Genomic DNA, 19,786 nt, shown 5'->3' with positions numbered 1-19,786 from the left:
TTGATGGAATGAAACATACAGCAGTAGGGCCGATACAGGAAGACACGGCGACACTTTGTTGCAGAAGGATGATGGTGCAAGTTTTGTCCGTGGAGCATACAACGATTAATAAAAAAGAATCATGTAGACGCGTTTATTGAGTAATCGCATAACTAATTACACATGTAAACGGAGTAATCGTATTATTGGCATAAACCGACAATTGCTAGTAATCGGGTTTCTCATGGTCAAGTAAACGTACCAATCACCTATTTGAGAGACTGAGTGGTGCGTGTCTGTCGTTACGGTGATGGTGCAGCTATGATTGCTAACGCGCTGAGGGCAGAGAATAAGAGAAATGTAGCTAGAATCCACACCTCAAACATGATAACCTAGACGCAAAACTGTACGTCCAATCCAAAATATAAGGATATTTTCCGAGACCCAAGACATGGCCTGAAACTGCTGAATTTTTTGATAGCTGAACGGTTTTAATAGCTGAAGATTTGAAGGCGCTGAAAGGTGCCACGGAAGAAATAGAAGATAAATAATAATAATAAGTTGAATAAAGATTCAAAGAACAATACTTGGAATGCTGAAGCAGCATTCCAACAATAAGTTGAATAAAGATTCAAAGAACAATACTTGGAATGCTGAAGCAGCATTCCAACAATAATTTGAATAAAGATTCAAAGAACAATATTTGGAATGCTGAAGCAGCATTCCAACAATAATAAGTTGAATAAAGATTCAAAGAACAATACTTGGAATGCTGAAGCAGCATTCCAACAATAAAGATTCAAAGAACAATACTTGGAATGCTGAAGCAGCATTCCAACAATAATAAGTTGAATAAAGATTCAAAGAACAATACTTGGAATGCTGAAGCAGCATTCCAACAATAAAGATTCAAAGAACAATACTTGGAATGCTGAAACAGCATTCCAACAATAATAATATATATGTGAGAGAACAAAGGTAATAATAATAATAATAATAATAATAATAATAATATATATATACTGTATGTGAGAGAACAAAGGTTGTGCCCTTGCCGAAGGCAAAGCACACCCAATAACAGAAATGTAGCAAGAATCCACACCTCAAACAAGTTAACTTAGACGCAAAACTGTATGTCCAATCCAAAAAATAAGGATATTTTCCGAGACCCAAGACTCTGCCGAAACCAGAGATATCCTTTATATGTCTGTGTGGTCAGAAATACGACTCTACAGGCAGTTTCAAAAACTTGTACCTAATTCTGCTTTCATGGTGCGTGTCTGTTTGGTTGCCACGGTGATGGCGCAGCTGTGATCGCTAACGAGCTGGGCTGAGAGAATAACAGAAATTTACCTAGCATCCACACCTCAAACAAGTTAACCTAGACGCAAAACTATGCGTCCAATCCAAAAAATAAGGATCTTTTCCGAGACCCAAGACTGACGAAACCAGAGATGTCCTTTATATGTCTGTGTGGTCAGAAATACGACTCTATCGACAGTTTCAAAATCTTGTTCCTTTGGCTTTCTCTGACGAATTTTACCCACCTCTCCATTGAAGTTAGTGAGAGAATTTGAAAGGCTGCTCTCGCTTCAAAGCTCATAGCTGAAAATCTGTAAATTTGAGCTGTTTAGTAGTTACATTGGCTGAAAGAGGACAATTTTTCCTACATTTTAAGGTATAACTTTCTGTAAATTAAACTATATGAAAGTTAGAGGAATTTGTTTGACAATTTAGTTGAATATAAGAAAAAGAGCAGGCAGTGTGCCAGCAGTGTGCCACTCTGCTTGCTGCTCATTCATAAAAATCAAGAAGGAGCAAACATTTTAATGTATTTCAAACTGTCATAATTCAAAATTGGCTGAATATTTGAAAAGGCTGAATCATTTGGGAATAGCTGAATGTCTTGTGAACATTTTAAAGGTTGAATGGTGTCTCTAGCTGAAAGTATGCTGATGTAGTTATGTTTGAAAGAGGAGGAAGCTTTAAATGATTTGAAAGGATTTACCATTAATTTTAATGGGAGAATAATTTGCACAAAAACCTTATTATTTTATTAAGTATAAAAGTGAGAAATACCAAAAGTCATAGCCAACATCTCCTGAAGGAGCTGAACGTTTTGATACCAAAATTGTAGGAATCGGTGAAAGTATGCAGGACTAGTTAAAGGCCAAAAAACCTACGGAAGAACTAAGAAGTTGGAATAATAAAAAGAAACAGGAAAACAAAAGTGAGAATTGTGAGAATGCTTAACAGCATATGTGAGAGAACAATAACCCAACAAGAGCTGGGCTGAGAGAATAACAGAAAGTGAGAATAACAGTGAGAGAACAATGGTTGTGCTCGCCGAAGGCGTGAGCACACCCAATAATAATACCTATATATGTGAGAGAACAAAGGTTGTGCTCTTGCCGAAGGCAAGCACACCCAATAAGGTGAACGTGCAAACTGTGCTGCATCTGAGTTTTACACCGGTGTCAGCACAATGCAATCAGCGACACAGGACGCAAAATACCAAGAGGAGGTCTTGGAAATTAAGTGGGCTCGTCTCCAAATAGAAAGAGATGAAGTTCACAAGGCCCTCCATTGCTGTGCCTATTCTTCTGCCCAACCAACAAGGTAGTGTCAAATTTAGGTTACCTTACAGCCTAAGCATACAATGTTTATTTTAATTAAGTAAAGGCTGAATTGTGTATTGTATCATATATTCAGTGTTGCCTGTCCCATCTGCACTTCTACTCAGCCATCATTGAGTCCATCCTCACCTCCTCCATCACCGTCTGGTCCGCTGCTGCCACTGCCAAGGACAAGAGCAGGCTGCAGCGTATCATCCGCACTGCTGAGAAGGTGATTGGCTGCAATCTGCCTACCCTCGAGGACCTGCACACCTCGAGGACCCTGAGGCGAGCGAGGAAGATTGTGGCCGACTCCTCCCACTCTGGACACTCCCTGTTTCAGTCACTCCCCTCTGGAAGAAGGCTGCGGTCCATCAGGACCAATACCTCACGCCACAAAAACTGTTTCTTCCCTTCCGCTGTTGGCCTCTTCAACAAGGCCAAGGGACCACACTGACTCTGACTTTGTGTCTCTATCTCTTCATTTTCAGAAACAACCTTGAAACCGGGTGGAGACGGCACCCGAGCAGGTGGGACGCGTAGGCAAGAACAACTCCCTGATGCACAAGAGAACAAGCTCAACCCTTTTTTAATACTTGTGTTTCAATTGCACTGTATAAATATATGCTGGGGAGGGACAGATAGCCAGTTGGACTTCGTGAACCAGCCCAAAACTCTGTTGCGGGTAGGGAAACGTAGACAACCCCAGAGCTCTGTACTTGTTGATTTCCAACTGCTGCATTAAAGCTGATATTATCGGACCTCTGCGACTCCAGACCACTCTTTCTAGAACACAGATTTGTGTCATTGAATACCATCATTACATATTGGAATAGACACATAGATTTTGAATCCTTCAGTACTCCACTTTCCATAGGCAAATATATATATGAGTCCTATATTTACTACTTTATTGAACTACAAGGTTAAAAACCATGCATATAAATGGTACAACACATGGCATGTCTCAGCTAGCAGCCTAAATAATTCAATGTACAAATACAAGCATCTCAATCCAACATATTTACTGTCTTATTTTCTAATGTTGTCAGGCTTAGACCGTGTTCTTGCTTAACCAGACTTTCCTGTACTGACCCAACGGGAAAACGATGATTTACCACGGACATTCACATTTTCTTATTCTCATCAGTTCAATATGTAGGCTACATTTATAGAAAATCAACTTAAATAGCCTACATAGGCTACATTTAGCCTAATGCATTAAACAATGATGAACAATGCTTTGATATAGGCTACACACCATAGCCGTTAAATGTATGGCTATGGTAGTTTGTGATTTCAAATGTTTAGGCATAGGCCTATATCTCAATCTAATTATCCGAGTATAATTATCATAGCTATATAATTGTTAACAGTAGCCTACAATTGCAAAACAAACCTAAATCCATACCCTCCATTTCCCCGACACAAAAACCATGTTAAAAAGTTAGGCTACTGAATAATGTATGGGTGAAGGGGCTGGGAGGGAGCGAAAACTCATACAAAAATCATAAAAGCCATTGAAGATAGCCTAAGTCCTGCACTGCAGACTTGTCCCCTCTGGTTGTGGGGAATTGGATGTGGTCTTGGATGTGGCAAAGTAATGCAGTTGTAACAGCCTGCACAGATCTTGACACTGAGGCCTTGGAGAGCCCATGTCCATCTCCAAGAACCTCCAGAAAACTGCCAGTGGCATAGAATCTTACACTGCCAGTAGTTGGGTTGCAGGGGTCAGTGCAAGGACCTCCTTGTTAGCCTCTGCAGGTCTGCTTCTATGTGGTTCAGGAGCATCATGATATCATGATGTCATCTGACATATCTTACACTCATAATGAGTATAATTGATCAACCATCAGTTAAAGTAGTGTTGATTATTCATGTCAGAAACAATGATTCCATGTTGAAGACATGGGGTATTCATTACTTATGTGTTTGTCATTTGTCACAATGTCATTTGTGGCCAATATGTGAGAATCATGAGATTGCAAACTTGGTCTTGGAAAGCTGTTGGCCTATTATTGCAAGATTGTAGATACAGCCAACACTAGAAAATAAGACAGTAAATATGTTGGATTGAGATGCTTGTATTTGTACAGCTGATATGAGTGATACCATTTATATGCATGGTTTTAAACATTGTAGTTCAATCAAGTAGTAAATATAGGACTCATATATATATATATATATATATATATATATATATTTGCCTATGGAAAGTCGAGTACCAAGAAGAGTTAAAAACCAAGGCACAAGTAATTTCAGAAATAGTTGTTTTATTGGAGTTTGTTCTCCCTGCTCCTGCTCCTCACATGGATCTATAAGGTGAAACAACATGTAAGGATTGGACAGGCAACACTGAATATATGATACAATACACAATTCAGCCTACTTAATTTAAATAAACATTGTATGCTTAGGCTATAAGGAAACCTTGTTGATTGGGCAGAAGAATAGGCACAGAAACGGAGGGCCTTGTGAACTTCATCTCTTCAAACAAGAGCTTCCTCTCCTCAATTTGGAGACGAGCCCACTTAATTTTCAAGACCTCCTCTTGGTATTTAGCATCCTGTGTCGCTGATTGCAGGGTCCTGACACCGGTGTAAAACTCAGATGCAGCATAGTTTGCACGTTCACTTTATTGTCTTTGCCTTCATATAGCATCATACAATGTACATTGAAAAGTACTAAAATAGGTAGCCTATAATAAATGTAAAGTTTTCTGTGGCGACAAGAAAATATTTTTTGTGTACTGTAATTCGTCAATTACTTTGGTTAACGTTTTAATTTTAAAGTCTTAAAGTTGCGTCAGAAGAATCACATTTCAGTACAATGGACAGCATCTAAGTGGAACTTAAGAGACACGTACGATGGTTCTCCTTACGAGCATGTTCGGGAAACGCACGTAAGAAATAACGATGGATCGTTATTTTGATAGTAGAGAACCCTCGTAACAGCTACGATCGAGCAGAAAACGAAACCATCCATATTTCTTACGTGCGCTTCCCAAACATGCTCCTTAGGAGTAGGCTAATCTATGCGCTTTCAAGAGCTACACATTTTCAAGAGACACTTTAGCTACGATGTCTCTGGGAACAACTCGTAAAACTAAGATTTGTCGTACGATGGATTCCACGATAAACTTAGGCTTACGATGCTTTCCCGATAACGATGGATCGTAGCTGTCAGACGTTTTCAGACGTCTGAAAAAAAGGAAGGCTAGCTTCAAACCCGAAGAAATAGCGATTCTTATTGCTTAAAAGCTTAAAAGTCTTATCTCGTTGTTATGATCAGTGACCTATGGTCTTTTGTAAAGCTCTCTCTTGGAAGTCGCTTTGGATAAAAGCATCTGCTAAATGTAAATGTAATGTAAATGGAACAGACATACGGAAAAGTGGCAAGACTTCTCCAGTCTCTCAAAAAGAAAGGCAGCTGCAGTGAGGGCTTCTCTGAGCCAAACTGGTGGTGGCCCAAGCTCTGCCACATCACTGACACCCGAGGAGAGAGGGCAATTCACATCATGGGTGTCACTTCCACTGACGGAATCACTGGGGGGGTGGATATCCGTGGGGGTGTTTTGCCCACAGCCAGCACCTCAAGAGCACATGACCCTAATTGTCCGGTCTCCCCTGGTCCCCTGGTCTCCCCTGGTCCCCTGGTCTCCCCTGGTCCCTTGGTTTCTCCTGTTCCCCTGGTCTCCCCTGGTCCCCTGGTCTCTGGTGTGCTGCAGACGGCGGTCTCAATCGCACCCAGGTTTGAGGCCACCTGTGCCTGCAGTCAGGATCTAGTGGAGCTGGAAAGGGAGAAAATTACTATTCTGAAGGGAATTCAGCAAACCCTGAAGGACTCAGTGGCCAGGGATGCAAGATTTCAGGAGGAGGTCTTGGCAATCAAGAGGGCTCGCCTCCAAATTGAGGAAAAGAAGCTCTTGCTTGAGCAAATGAAATTTGAGAGGCCCTCCATTTCTGTGCCCATTCTTCTGTCCAACCAACAAGGTAGTGTATAGGTTACCTTACAGCCTAAGCATACAATGTTCATTTTAATTAAGTAAAGGCTAAATTGTGTATTGTATCATATATTCAGTGTTGCCTGTCCCATCCTTTCATGCTTTTGCTTTTTCATCTTATAGATCCAAGTGAGGAGCAGGAGCAGGGAGAACAAACTCAGAAATAAAACATATATTTCTGATATCTTGTGCCTTGGTTTTTAACTCTTCTTGATACTCCACTTTCCATGGGCAAATTTATATGATTCCTTTATTTACTACTTTATTGAGCAACAAGGTAAAAAAAAATGCATATAAATGGTATCACACATGCCATGACACAGCTAGCAGCCTAAATAATACAATGTACAAAAACAAGCATCTCAATCTCCAACATATTTACTGTCTTATTTTCTAGTGTTGACTATATCTACAATCTTGCAATAATAGGCCAACAGCTTTCCAAGACCATGTTTGCAATATCATGATTCCCACATTGGCCACAAATGACAATGTGACAAACACATAAGTATTGAATACCCCATGTCTTCAACATGGAATCATTGTTTCCAACATGAATAATCAACTCTAATTGATGGTTGATCAATTCTACTCATTATGAGTGTTAGATGTGTCAGATGACTCTAGTCAGTTTAATTTACATACAGACCCGTCCATTACATTCTCACGGTATATAAAGAAGAGGTCTAGCCTACTTCTCAAACGGAACATGGCTGCAATACAGCAAATCATTCGCTTGAGAGCTAGAGAGAGAGAGAGAGAGAGAGAGAGAGAGAGAGAGAGAGAGAGAGAGAGAGAGAGAGAGAGAGAGAGAGAGAGAGAGAGAGAGAGAGAGAGAGAGAGAGAGAGAGAGAGAGAGAGACGGAGGCGGCCCAGAAGTAGGCTGGTGAGGCTCAATGCCTTTGTGAGGACGACGATGAGTCCACTGGACATCCTTGACGATTCTGCTGTACTCCATAAATACCGGCTCAGAAGGGCTGACATCGTGATGCTCCTGAACCTGGTCGAGGCAGACCTGCAGAGGCCAACACAAAGGTCCTATGCACTCACCCCTGCAACCCAGCTACAGGCAGCGTTACGCTTTTATGCCACTGGCAGTTTTTTGGAGGTGCTTGGCGATGGACATGGGTCTCCAAGGCCTCAGTATCAAGATCTGTGCAGGCTGTAACATCAGCATTACTTTGCCACATCCCAGACCACATCCACTTCCCCACAACAAGAGGGGACAAGTCTGCGGTGCAGGATTTTTTTTTCCAGACACACAACATCCCCCAAGTCATTGGGGTAATTGATGGCACCCTCATTCCAATTCTCGCCCCTTCCAATGAGGCCCACGTTTATTTTTGCAAGAAAGGCTATGCTGCCATCAACTGCCAGGTTGTCTGTGACCATCAGGGGCTCATCACTGATCTTGTGGCAAGATGGCCTGGCAGCAGCCACGACTCTTTTGTTTTTTCAAACTCCTCTGTTGGCCAGGAGACACACGCTTCCAGGGATGGATGGCTGCTTCTCGGGGACAGTGGGTATCCATTGAGGCCATACCTTTTTACTCCTGTCGCCGACCCCCACAACAAGGCTGATGATAGATACAATGAAGCTCACCGTGTGGCCAGGAGTATCGTTGAGAGGACTCTTGGAAGATGAGATTCCGATGTCTCCACAAATCGGCTGGAGGTCATCTTTTTCACCCTTCAAAATGTTGTTCAGTTATTGCAGTAACTGCAATGCACCACAACATAGCTGTAAGAGCTACAATATCCCTGGGTCCTCAAGAAGACCAGTTGGAGGAAGATGGTGAGGAAGATGTAGATGGGCCACCCCTGCAGGCCCACGATCCCCGGCATGTCCAGTATCTGTCTGGCTATCCCTGGGTCCTCAAGAAGACCAGTTGGAGGAAGATGGTGAGGAAGATGTAGATGGGCCACCCCTGCAGGCCCACGATCCCCGGCATGTCCAGTATCTGTCTGGCTTTGAAGCACGGCAACGTGTCATTGATGAGTTTTTCGTGTAGGCCCTGAATGGCTTATGATTTTTTGTATGAGTTTTCACTCCCTCCCAGTCAACCCTGTGGAGTCCTTCCATTTCCTGGGCGCTGCCATCTCCCAGCACTTTTTGTACATCTCTCTCTCAGAGGCGCTTTGGATAAAAGCGTCTGCTAAATGAATACATGTAAATGTAACATCAGCTCCCTCATCAAAAAGGCACAACAGGATGTACTTCCTGTCTCAACTGAAGAAGTTCATCTGTCAAAGACAAAGATTCACTAGGTTCACTAAGGTTCACTAACAAATATCCCAGTTCCAACGCAACTGGTGTAACAAGAGAACCAAAATAATCGTATTTTCCATCGGAAGTAATTTTCAGCATTAGTCTAATGTAGTTTTCATGGTCGGCCTACATGTGTCTCCACTGAGTCTCTTTGCTACGATGCACTTAGCGATCTACGACTGGTCTGGAGCTCTCGTTAATCTACGAGGATTTTCAAGTGCCTCTTTAGCTACGATGGTTTCGGGAAACGGCCCGTACAACTAAGATCCGTCTTACAATGGATTCTACGATCAATTTAGGCTTACGAAGCTTTCGGGAAACGCAGCCCAGGCTAGTTTCGAAGCATAAGTTACCATAGTAACCGAGTTCGAACTATGTTGAGCTAGCTTTATGAAACCGAATGAACTAGAAATGAGTCAGACTAACTGACATAAGTCTTGCTTATTCGGTAAACTCGCTTTATGGAACAGGCCTCTGGTGTGAAAAGCAAACCAAAATAATCTTATTGTCCATCGGAAGTAACTTTCAGCATGAGTCTAATGTAGTTTTCATGGTTGGCCTACGTGTGTCTCCACTGAGTCTCTTTGCTCACAATGCACTTAACGTTAGCGATCTACGACTGCTCAGGGTGTTCCAATCCAATGTTGCTTAGAAAGACCAGCACAAAGGTAAGATTGATTTCTCAATCAGTGGCACCCCCAGACATTTTTCATAGGGGTGGCCAGATGGGGCAACTGGGGTGGAACACCAAATTCAAAAGCTGTAACTGAATTTAAAGGGTTGATTGACTGGGTTTTTGGGGTATTTCACACTGTTCCTTAAGGTCTCCGAATAGGGTATGTAACATTGGTTGGGCTGAAAATGGCCCGGGTGCTGTGTTATGCCCCCTGATACACCCTATTGCGTTAGCAATAGGCTAGACTGCTATTCGTTTTCTGGCTATTTTTTCAGAAGCTTCCCTTCTAATGCCGATTCATTTGCTAAGTAAGGTAGAGCTATGTTGATGTGTTTAGAAACATATTCTACCTATAGAGGGTTTTCACGACGCGTCAACAGACCGGAAGTCGCCATATTGGAGGCACTCCGCATCACAACAAAGCACAGGCACTGAAGTATATCCCGTCGTCAAGGAAAATTGTTAATTATTGCCTGTTTTCAGGTTGTACCAATAGGACAGATCGAGAAAAACATTTGGAATATTATCGACTTCCAAAAGTTATTAAAAACCAGGGAGAGGAATGCCAGAGATTATCAGAGGAAAGGAGCTGCTTGGCTACACCTTGAGTATCGCAATGATATCATACAGTTAAGGTTAGGTTGATTAAAGACGTTATTGCATTACTTACTTTGGCCTTCACAACACAACGGTCGTTGATAACTTGGTACTGCGTCTCCCTCACCCATCCACACACCATCTGGTAGGCCTCCAAACCTTTGTAGGATTTAAGGTCTTCCGCTGTGTATGGGCTCGGCGAGAAAACCAGGTAGTTGACTATATCGGGATATGCAACTGAAGGAACTGAACGGATCCAAGAGGAGGGAGCTAACTTGTAGGGATCTGCAGCGCCAATAAATCGTAATTTCTCGAAATATTGCGCCTTTTCTTGTGGTCCAAGTCCTTCCCTATATGCCTTTGCATCTTGGACGCGTTTGGATGAGCTTTTCGGTTGTTTAGACATGGCTACATTCACTTAAAGTATCCAAAGCGCACAATACTCCATTGTACTCCGTTCAGTTTTTTGTGCCTCCACAATGGGCTGGACTGGAACAAAAAATCGGCCCTGGCATTTTTGGCCCAGGCGGCCCACACCCACCATGATTGGTCAGACACATTCCCTGCAGACAGTCCTCTTAAAATATGCGTGCATTCTATTATATGAGTTTCCTAGTGTTCTGCGTTGATGTGATAGTTTGTGTTGATCTAACACTTAAATAATTAATTAATTCTTAGAGTTATGATGTGTATATTTATGGTATTTTATGGTATTTTTTATTATTATTGATATTTGGGAGTGGGAGTCAGGCGGCTGAGCGGTTAGGGAATTGGGCTAGTAATCAGAAGGTTGCTGGTTCAATTCCCAGTCGTGAAAAATTGGCGTTGTGTCCTTGGGCAAGGCACTTCACCCTACTTGCCTCGGGGGGATTGTCCCTGTACTTACTGTAAGTCGCTCTGGATAAGAGCGAAACGTGGTTAGAGTGAGCTATAAATGTAAATGACTAAATTTGATATTGTATTGCCATTATTGTTATTATTACTATTTTGCTTGATATTGGCTTAGCAACTTTTAAAAACAGTTTACTGTTAATTTTAACTATTGTAAGATTCATATTGGGCGCACATAAAACAAACACACACACACCACACACACACAGCCCCCCTTCCTTGCTTAGAGTCCCTGTTAATTTGCCTACTCCTTATCACGTCGTCAACTACTCTTTCTTCCATCTTTTACTCACTCGCTCCCATGGCCCTGTCATGGTCACTCTCCTCCTCGGCTTCTTCCCTGACCCCAGTGTTGCCAGGTCCGCGGTCTTCCGGAATTGGGCTACTTTTGAAGTGTTGCCGCGGGTTGAATTTTTGTGTCCGCACTGTGCGTGTGGACACATGCCTAATGCTCTCAGTCTCCGGAGAAAAGCTCCTGAAAACTGCTTTTAATGCTGGCATACTAAACATTTGGTGTTACTTTGTAGATATTACAATACATTTGCCAATGATAGCAATGCTGTTGGACTTTAAAAGCAGTGTATATGGTTTGGCAGGGGCATATTTTGAGTTCTGATATTGGGCTGGTTTTTGGGCTGGTTGTATTGGCCATTAGGCTGGTTTTGGGCTGGTTTTGATTGGCCATTGGGCTGGTTTTGTCACACAGACCTGGCAACCCTGCCTGACCCTGTCAGTATGTTTCTGCCTCTCTGAGCCAGCCACCTCTCCTCCTTCCTCTACAGGTAATGCTGAAGTTGAAGCAGCTAAAGCCCCCCAAACATGTTCGACATTTTAGCAAATTTTGTGGCATTCGCCTGTAGGTTTTTATCCCATAACTTTTCTGCGCCTCCCTTACGCTTTGGTGGTCGTTTCTCCTTTTTAGCGATGCTAAACTTTAACGATGCTAAACCAGCATATGCATTAGCCAACAGCTCGTGTCTTAGGGCCTGCAGAAGGCGATATTATGAATCAGAGGAAGGGGGTTCCTGGATTTGATTGGGTCAGGCCAGTGCCAATAAAGAAAATTAACCAATGGGCCGCTGTCAGTTCTCTATGGGCCGGCCCGACCCAAAACATTTTTACCAATGGGCCGCTGTCAGTTCTTTATGGGCCGGCCCAACCCAACAAAAAAAAAGCCTATAAATTATATCGGTGATTCGGCCCAAAAATGCGTCGGCCCCCCGGGCAAATGCAAATATGTAAATGTTGAGGCGTGACAAAGGTGATGAGGAATTTGTGACGTCACAAATTCCGCTTTTTCAAAACCGATCGTTTAACAGTGCATGTCCACTGCAGCGACGCGATGCGAGTGACAACATGTTTTCCATTAATTTTCTATGGAGCCAGGCGAATCGCTTGCGTGGTGTATTGTGGGTAGCGACGCGACCGAGTTGAGATTTTCTCAACTTTATGCAAATGAGGAGCGATTTTCGCTAGCGATGGCCAATCGGAGTGTTTTCTTGTTTCTCGTAACGTAGCAACCATGGTGAACATTTCTAGCTTTCTAGGTTTCAAGGTGGAGGAGGAACGAATCATTTGTGTGGCTGCTTACCCAGTCCTGTACGATACATAGCTGTATTCGTACAGAGATGTTAATAAAAAACGATGCATGGCGCAAGGTTGCCGAAGTTGTTGGTGCTTGTACTTTCAAATTCAGTCTAGTCACATTACGTAACTTCGTTCTGTGGTAACTAGCTAGCTAGCCCGGCTGGAACTCCCTATCGTATCGACAGATTAGCAGAGAGTTTGAGTAATATAATAAAACGTTTTTTACACATGTCAACGTGTATGTCTATTAAACAGTTTTGTATTTTGTATACAAGTTGTATTTTGATCGATGTTGCGAGTACGTAAATCCAAGTCTGCACACTTGGCCATGACAACTACAACAGTGACTTTAGAGAACTACATTCTACATTAATCTGTTTGAAACGCCCCCGAGCGTGGTAAACTGTGGGAAGGCGAGCGATGGCAAGCGATTTGCGTCGCTGCAGTGGACACACACTGTTACAGCTGCAGTTTCAAGTTGTGAGATTTAGATAGGAAAGAGGTGTCAATGGAATTTGAGGTTCACTGTATGCCCATTTTACCCACCGAACTGTCGTTATTCAACTATGACAAGGTAAAATCGGTTTCGCAATCAATGACCCCTTTAAGGAATTGTATTCTGTTGTTGACAGACGTTAACATTCAGGGCTTAGCCCAAACCGAACAGGACCTTGAGTAGGCTTTATTTGACTTCAGCGAGGGACATCAACAAAGAAAGCGAGTGTTGCAGGCCCCGGCTCAGGAACCCCGGCTGGCAGATAACTGTAGATACAGGAGAAAATAAAAAGTCTGAGAAGTAAGGTGGCCACCCGTCCAGGTTTTCCCGGGATTGTTCTCTTTTTGAGGGACTGTACCGGAAAATGTGAGAGATGAATTGTCCAGTTTTTTGTGAAAATGTATTTCTAAATTTGAATTTCATAATTTAAAATAAAACATAATTTGCAATTTCCTTCTACTGCTATTTTCTTCCTGGTTATGTTCAAACATTTTTTGCCAATCAATTAATCTCTGTTTCAACACAGTTAATTTTAATCAATAGCAACAAAATATGATCTCACATTCCTTATTTTCAACAGACGTGTTACAACAGCTTCCAGCTTAGGGAGTCAGCTGGCTGAGCGGTTAGGGAATCGGGCTAGTAATCAGAAGGTTGCCGGTTCGAATCCGGCCGTGCAAAATGACGTGTCCTTGGGCAAGGCACTTCACCCTACTTGCCTCGGGGGAATGTCCCTGTACTTACTGTAAGGCGCTCTGGATAAGAGCGTCTGCTAAATGTAAATGCTATTACAGTTCCATAAACTTGTTCAACACCATTGGCCTAGCGCGCCAAACGCGGTTAGAGTGAGCTATAACTTCTTGAACATAATTAACAATGAAATACATTGTTCATCAAATAGCCTATAGGCTATTAACTTGTTAGCCTATGATAAATTAAGCCATTTATATCCCTTCAATTCACCGACCGCAAGACGGATATTACTGTAAACCAAAGGAAAACTCAAGTAGGCGTTGTATATAAAGAAAACACAATTATCATTCAATAAACTCGTTATAGCCACAATCGTTAAACGCATATAGTTTGTACACATTTTGTAAAGACATTTTGTGTGTATCACACGAGCGCGCGTAGTCCGTGAGCGAAAAGTTTTAGCATAGAGACGTTCACTGACATGCTAGAGACACTGCATTTATTCTGACAGACTGTTAAAGCCTGATGGCGCCACTCTGTCAAATAACAAACAAAGGTATTTCTTTGAATCCATTCATTACAATTTTTTATTTGTTTAAAATAATGAAATACGTTAATTATAAATTACAGTCATAATAAGCAATATAAATAGGCTATGCTTTCAGGATTTACACAGTAGAAGTAAGGCAGACATCCAGTCTGCTGTTGAGTTCGCGGGCCACATTTTTTAATTTCTCCAGGAACATTTTTGGAGAAACTGACGACTCACACTGAACCTCAACATTCCATTGTTTTTCCTTAGACGAGGGAGAGAGAAAGAGAGAGAGAGAAAGAGAGAGAGATGGTGAGAAGGATAAAGTTATCATCAAGCATGTCATAGTAGATGATGTGGTGGAGGTCACAGTGAAGATGGATGAATGGATGATGGATGGAGTGCTGGATGAGACAAGTCTCATTTTGTTTCACCTACATTTTTACATAAGTCCTTGAATGTTTCCAGCAAAACATTCGCTGTGGAGTTTTCTGGAAGCACAGATGTCAGTATTTTCATTCCTTCTATGAAGTATTCAGGTGTGGAATTGTCCTGTTTAATAGCAAAGAAAACCCTTTAGAATCAGAATCATAGAAAGTTTGCACAAACAAGGAGTTTACTTTGGCAGGAGAGCCTACCTAGGCAGCCATTTTCGGCGCCAACTAGAAAGTTACAGCATAACATGAGGAGAGCGGAGGAGAGAAAAAGGCAACCCCCAGACAATGCTTTATTTATGACAATGACCAAACTGATTTGATATGATGTTCTTTGTGATCTATTTCCCTTTCTCTCTGTCTTACCCCACACAGCAACTTAAGACAACTGCATTTGGCCTCCTGGGGGAGAAAATAAACCAATGTTTCAGCATACAATGACACACTTACATCATATGTTTGTTGACTAGTAATTCAATGAGAAATCTTAATCTAGTCAGAAATAGAAGTTAGACAATTAGACTAAAATCATTATAGCTAACCAGTCTAGCATAGAGCAATGGAGAACAAAGGGAAGTTGTAGTAGCATGTTGTAGTGTGCTGTAATACTGTTCAGACTGCAGTCAGAAAAAGTAGATCAGATATGTTGTACCCAACAGATGAGAGATAACTTAGTAACCAAGGCTTTGCAGAACAGACTACAGAATGTGTCATTTGGCACACTATCAGACTAACACACGTGCTGGCCTCTGATAGAACGAGGATAAATGAAGAGAAGAAAGGATGAAAAGGAAGATGGATGGACAGAAGAAATTATGAATAGAAGGATGGATGTAGAAAAAGAAGGAACGAAGAGCAGAATAAATCGATGGACAAATGAAGTGTGTGGATTTAGGAGAGAAAGAGTGTAGACTTACCGTACTGGCAGAGCAGTTTTCCGGGCAGGTCTGCCATCCAAAACAAAGACACGTCAATCTTGACAACAAATCTTAAACAGCATCTCAAACAACACATCAAAAAACATAATAAAGTCAAATCAGTGTAACACTGTTATCTTACCTGAACTTCCTCACTAACTGTATCCCAGTCACTAAAGAACTCAAAGAACACAATCTTACAAATGGGTCTGGCTGACATTTTATGGGTCAGGCCTAGCAGGATTCCCAGTGCGACAAGAAGCAGGGTTCTCTGTTGCAAGGACATGACCTGGATGTGTTCGAGTAGAAAGAAATCTCTGCTACTGAAACCAACTGGTTGTGTGGAATGGTTTACCTCTGGTTCTGTTGGCATTTTTAAAGACCCTTTTCTGAATTTCCAATGTTAAATTCTGTGAATTTTGGGGAACTTCTATTGTCGGTTTTCATAGTCAGCTAACTACATTTTCCACAGCAGGGCTCCTTACGCAGATGAACTTTCTGACTCTGCTTGAGTGCATGGCACCTCAAAACATATCAGATAAATCTTATCTCATTCCATTTCAAAAGCATTTCCTTACACATCTTCGCATAGGCCTGGCTAAATAGTCAACCACAGTCAAACATGAGAGATGTTCGCTCTCTGGTTGTGCCACACAGTGTGCGAATTACGGGGGGGTTTGGGGGGTCTGACCCCCCTAATTAAGACTTGGACCCCCCCAAAAGAGGTAAAAACAACAGGTCGGGGGGGTCGATACATTTATATATCGTTCTTACCTGTAATCGTAAATATTACAATATATTTACCATATTCATTCAATAACAGGTTGGCGATACACAGAAATGTTGACTTTATGGCAGGGAATATCACACACACAAACACAGCGCGCGAGTGACAAGTGCAAGTCTGTTGCTATTCTTTTTTAATCACACTTGCATTTATATAGATTTGAAAATGACAATATCTTTAAATAAATCAATAAATGCTTTTATTGATTAAAGTAAAAAACAGTATTTTGCGCATGACAAAACTTCAGCGTTCATGGAGAGTGTAAGCTGGCGGGTGCAGCGAAGATGGGGAGCTGAATGCGCTTTCTTACCCCAAAAACATGGCAGAAAAAGAAAAAAAAACATATTCTCACAGTGAATGGGAGGAAGAGTTCTTTTTTACTACTGTGAAAGAAAGCTGCGTGTGTCTCATTTGCGGGGCGAATGTGGCGACGGCAAAGCGGCACAATGTGGAGAGACACCTGTCACAAAAGCTACCATCCTAACTACCCATCGGGTAGCGCGCTACGGGCATTAAAATACCTGATTGAAGTTGGCCCTCCATCCAACCATAGACCTATACACCCAACGCAAAACATCATCAAAATAGTCTCAATCGTTTGTGCTGCAATTATTTTAGTTTGTGCTGCTTTACAGAATGAAGAAGTGATCATCTGAAAATGTAAACAATTGCTGAGATTAATAGATTAAAAGTGTTGAATATTGATATTATCTGTTTCCCACCTTGTTATGTCATTGTTGATAGTTATTGTGAGAAATCATTAACATGATCAGTGTCTTAATAGATGAGTATCATTAATCATTAATAACAATATATAACTAAAGGTAAACTGAGCAAATTTTTGTGTGTATCAAGTGGTGCATCAAACTGGTAGCCCCTCATATGACTCAGTATCTATGAAGTAGCTCTCAATTTCAAAAAGGTTGATGACCCCTGCCTCAGAATGTAACTACCGCGTAGTGAGAAAGTGCAAGAAAGGTAAGTTAGCTAGCTTAACTAATACCCCCAAAAAATTATAATATAATTTAGATCAAAAAAAAGTTGCGATTGTATTTGTAATGGCAATTAGCTATAGAATATTCACAAGAATGTAGACGCCGACGCCTGCGCTGTACTGGGTTCCCTTTACGGCCTGGAGAAGAAGTTGACCCCCCGATTGTCATTCGCACACTGGTGCCACAAAAAAAGTGTGAACTAGTTATATTGAGGTGAAATAATTCTATCATTCTGATTGGATTTTAAGAGCAGATTGATTGCTGTAATATCATATATATATCTTGAACGTTTTTGCCAATAAAAGCTTTTAAAACCTTTAAAATGTGTATTATTGTTTTCCAGTATTCCATAGAAACACATGAAAAAAACTATCCACAAATACTGAACTAGCTAAATTTGCAAAAGACAAAATGTGTCACTGCCAATACTTTTGGCCTCAACTGTACGTTGATCAAATTATTTTTTATACAAAACATGTTCAGGGTTACTATATAACTAATGTGTGACTTGTGATTGTGAAGCGTAGAATGTGATTGTCACATTCTGCGCATTTCCCTGATGAGATGTATTCTCAAATGATGCATGGCAGCAATGCTGACTAAAGATCAAACATAAGATATCTGTCTTTGATTTTCTGACAGTGCCTCTGACACACCATGGGAAACTAGAGATAAACCCTTGCTGGGGAAAAACCAATAGTTATTTTTTTTCAGAAAGCAAAGGTGAAAGTTGAAGAGTTCTGTCCTTAACCACTGATCAGTTTACAATAATGAAAGACTATAACTAATGATTACATTATTACTTTTATACTGTTTGGAATGCTCTGAATAAAATAAATAATGTTGGAATTATACCATGCTATATTAGCTAATTAGAACATGGAACGTCAGGGCCATTTCTAGGAGCCCTATCTAAAGCCTAAACAAAAGCTATCTAGCATGCAGCGTCCTCTTTCTGTGCTTGCTAAGGCCATGTTGATGCTATCTAGCATGCAGCGTCCTCTTTCTGTGCTTGCTAAGGCTATGTTGATTGTCATCCCCCTGACGTTTCTTGAGAGTAAAAAAAACATATTGTGATACTATTTAACTGCCCTGATTCCTGTTTTTATGGTCCAGTCTTCTGAGATCAACTTGTATGCGTGTATCAGACACCTGCACCTAGATCTATAATATATACGTTGATTTTGTCTTGAACTTGTACTTAGCGATTCACTTCATTGACTTGGTACTTTCACAGCAATTTGGTACTATCTAATAAGTCTTCAATGTCAAAAGTAATGTCCCACAATAACTGATGCCAAATATTAGGTTAAAAAGAACAATCTACGTTTGAAATCATTATGTTTTCATATGTTTATTATTATTCATTTGATGGATATTTGTATGAATCATACATTAAAATGCATGCAATTAACCAGCCAAAAACAAAACACGCCCCAACCACCACTTCTTCTCTTACTTTGTTACACTAAAACACTGTAAATTATTATCATACATTTTTACAAACGGTATATATGCTGTGTATGTATATACATTGTATAATTGCGATGCCTTGCACATCTTTCGTATTACTTCACTGTTTATACATCCCAGTGTGAAATGACTGAGCAGAATCATGTAGATTATACTGGTTTGTTTCAGACCCGAGGTGGCAGGGGACCAATAGATGTTTCCTTTCATATGATGACAGGAGACACAGGTAGACCTGGCCATCCACTTAGGGTACAGACCAGTGGAGCTCAGGCCCCCTTTCTCCTACGCAGATCTCCTCCTCTTCTCTCCTCCTTCTCTTTTTCTGTTTTCCTGGTCTTTCCTTCTGCATATCTCCCCCATCTCTATACTTCCCCATCACTCCAGGAACTCGCTCCTCAGACTCCCCTCGCTGTCAGAGAAGTTAAGCAGCTCCTCCAGCTCGTCTCCCTCCGTCTCCTCCTCTTCCTCCTCTGCCTCCCGGGATGTCTGAGGCTCTCCCTTCCCCCCCAGCTCCAGGTAGCCCTTGGTGGTGGGATTAGGCGCTCCTCCCCGGCCCCCAGCCTCTGCTTTGGTCTTGGTGGCCTGGACCATAACAATTCTGTCATCCCAGGTGGTGGGGTTCCCTCTGGGGCTGCCGTCGGCCACCCGGTTGCCTGCATCTGCGCTGAGGGCCCTGGCACTGGGGGCCAGAGATACTGCAGACTTGCTGGTACACAGCCCCATGGCCCTCCACTGGTTTGGCAGGAGCTGGCTCACTGTCTGTTCCTCAACCTCTCCCTGATGATGCACCTGTGCCTTCTTGAGAGGACTGGTTGAGGTTGAGCATTGTTTCTTTAGGATGTG

Source organism: Osmerus eperlanus, chromosome 13, assembly GCF_963692335.1.
Source record: "Osmerus eperlanus chromosome 13, fOsmEpe2.1, whole genome shotgun sequence".
Lineage (NCBI taxonomy): Eukaryota > Metazoa > Chordata > Actinopteri > Osmeriformes > Osmeridae > Osmerus > Osmerus eperlanus.
Note: the sequence above shows the minus strand (reverse complement) of the source record.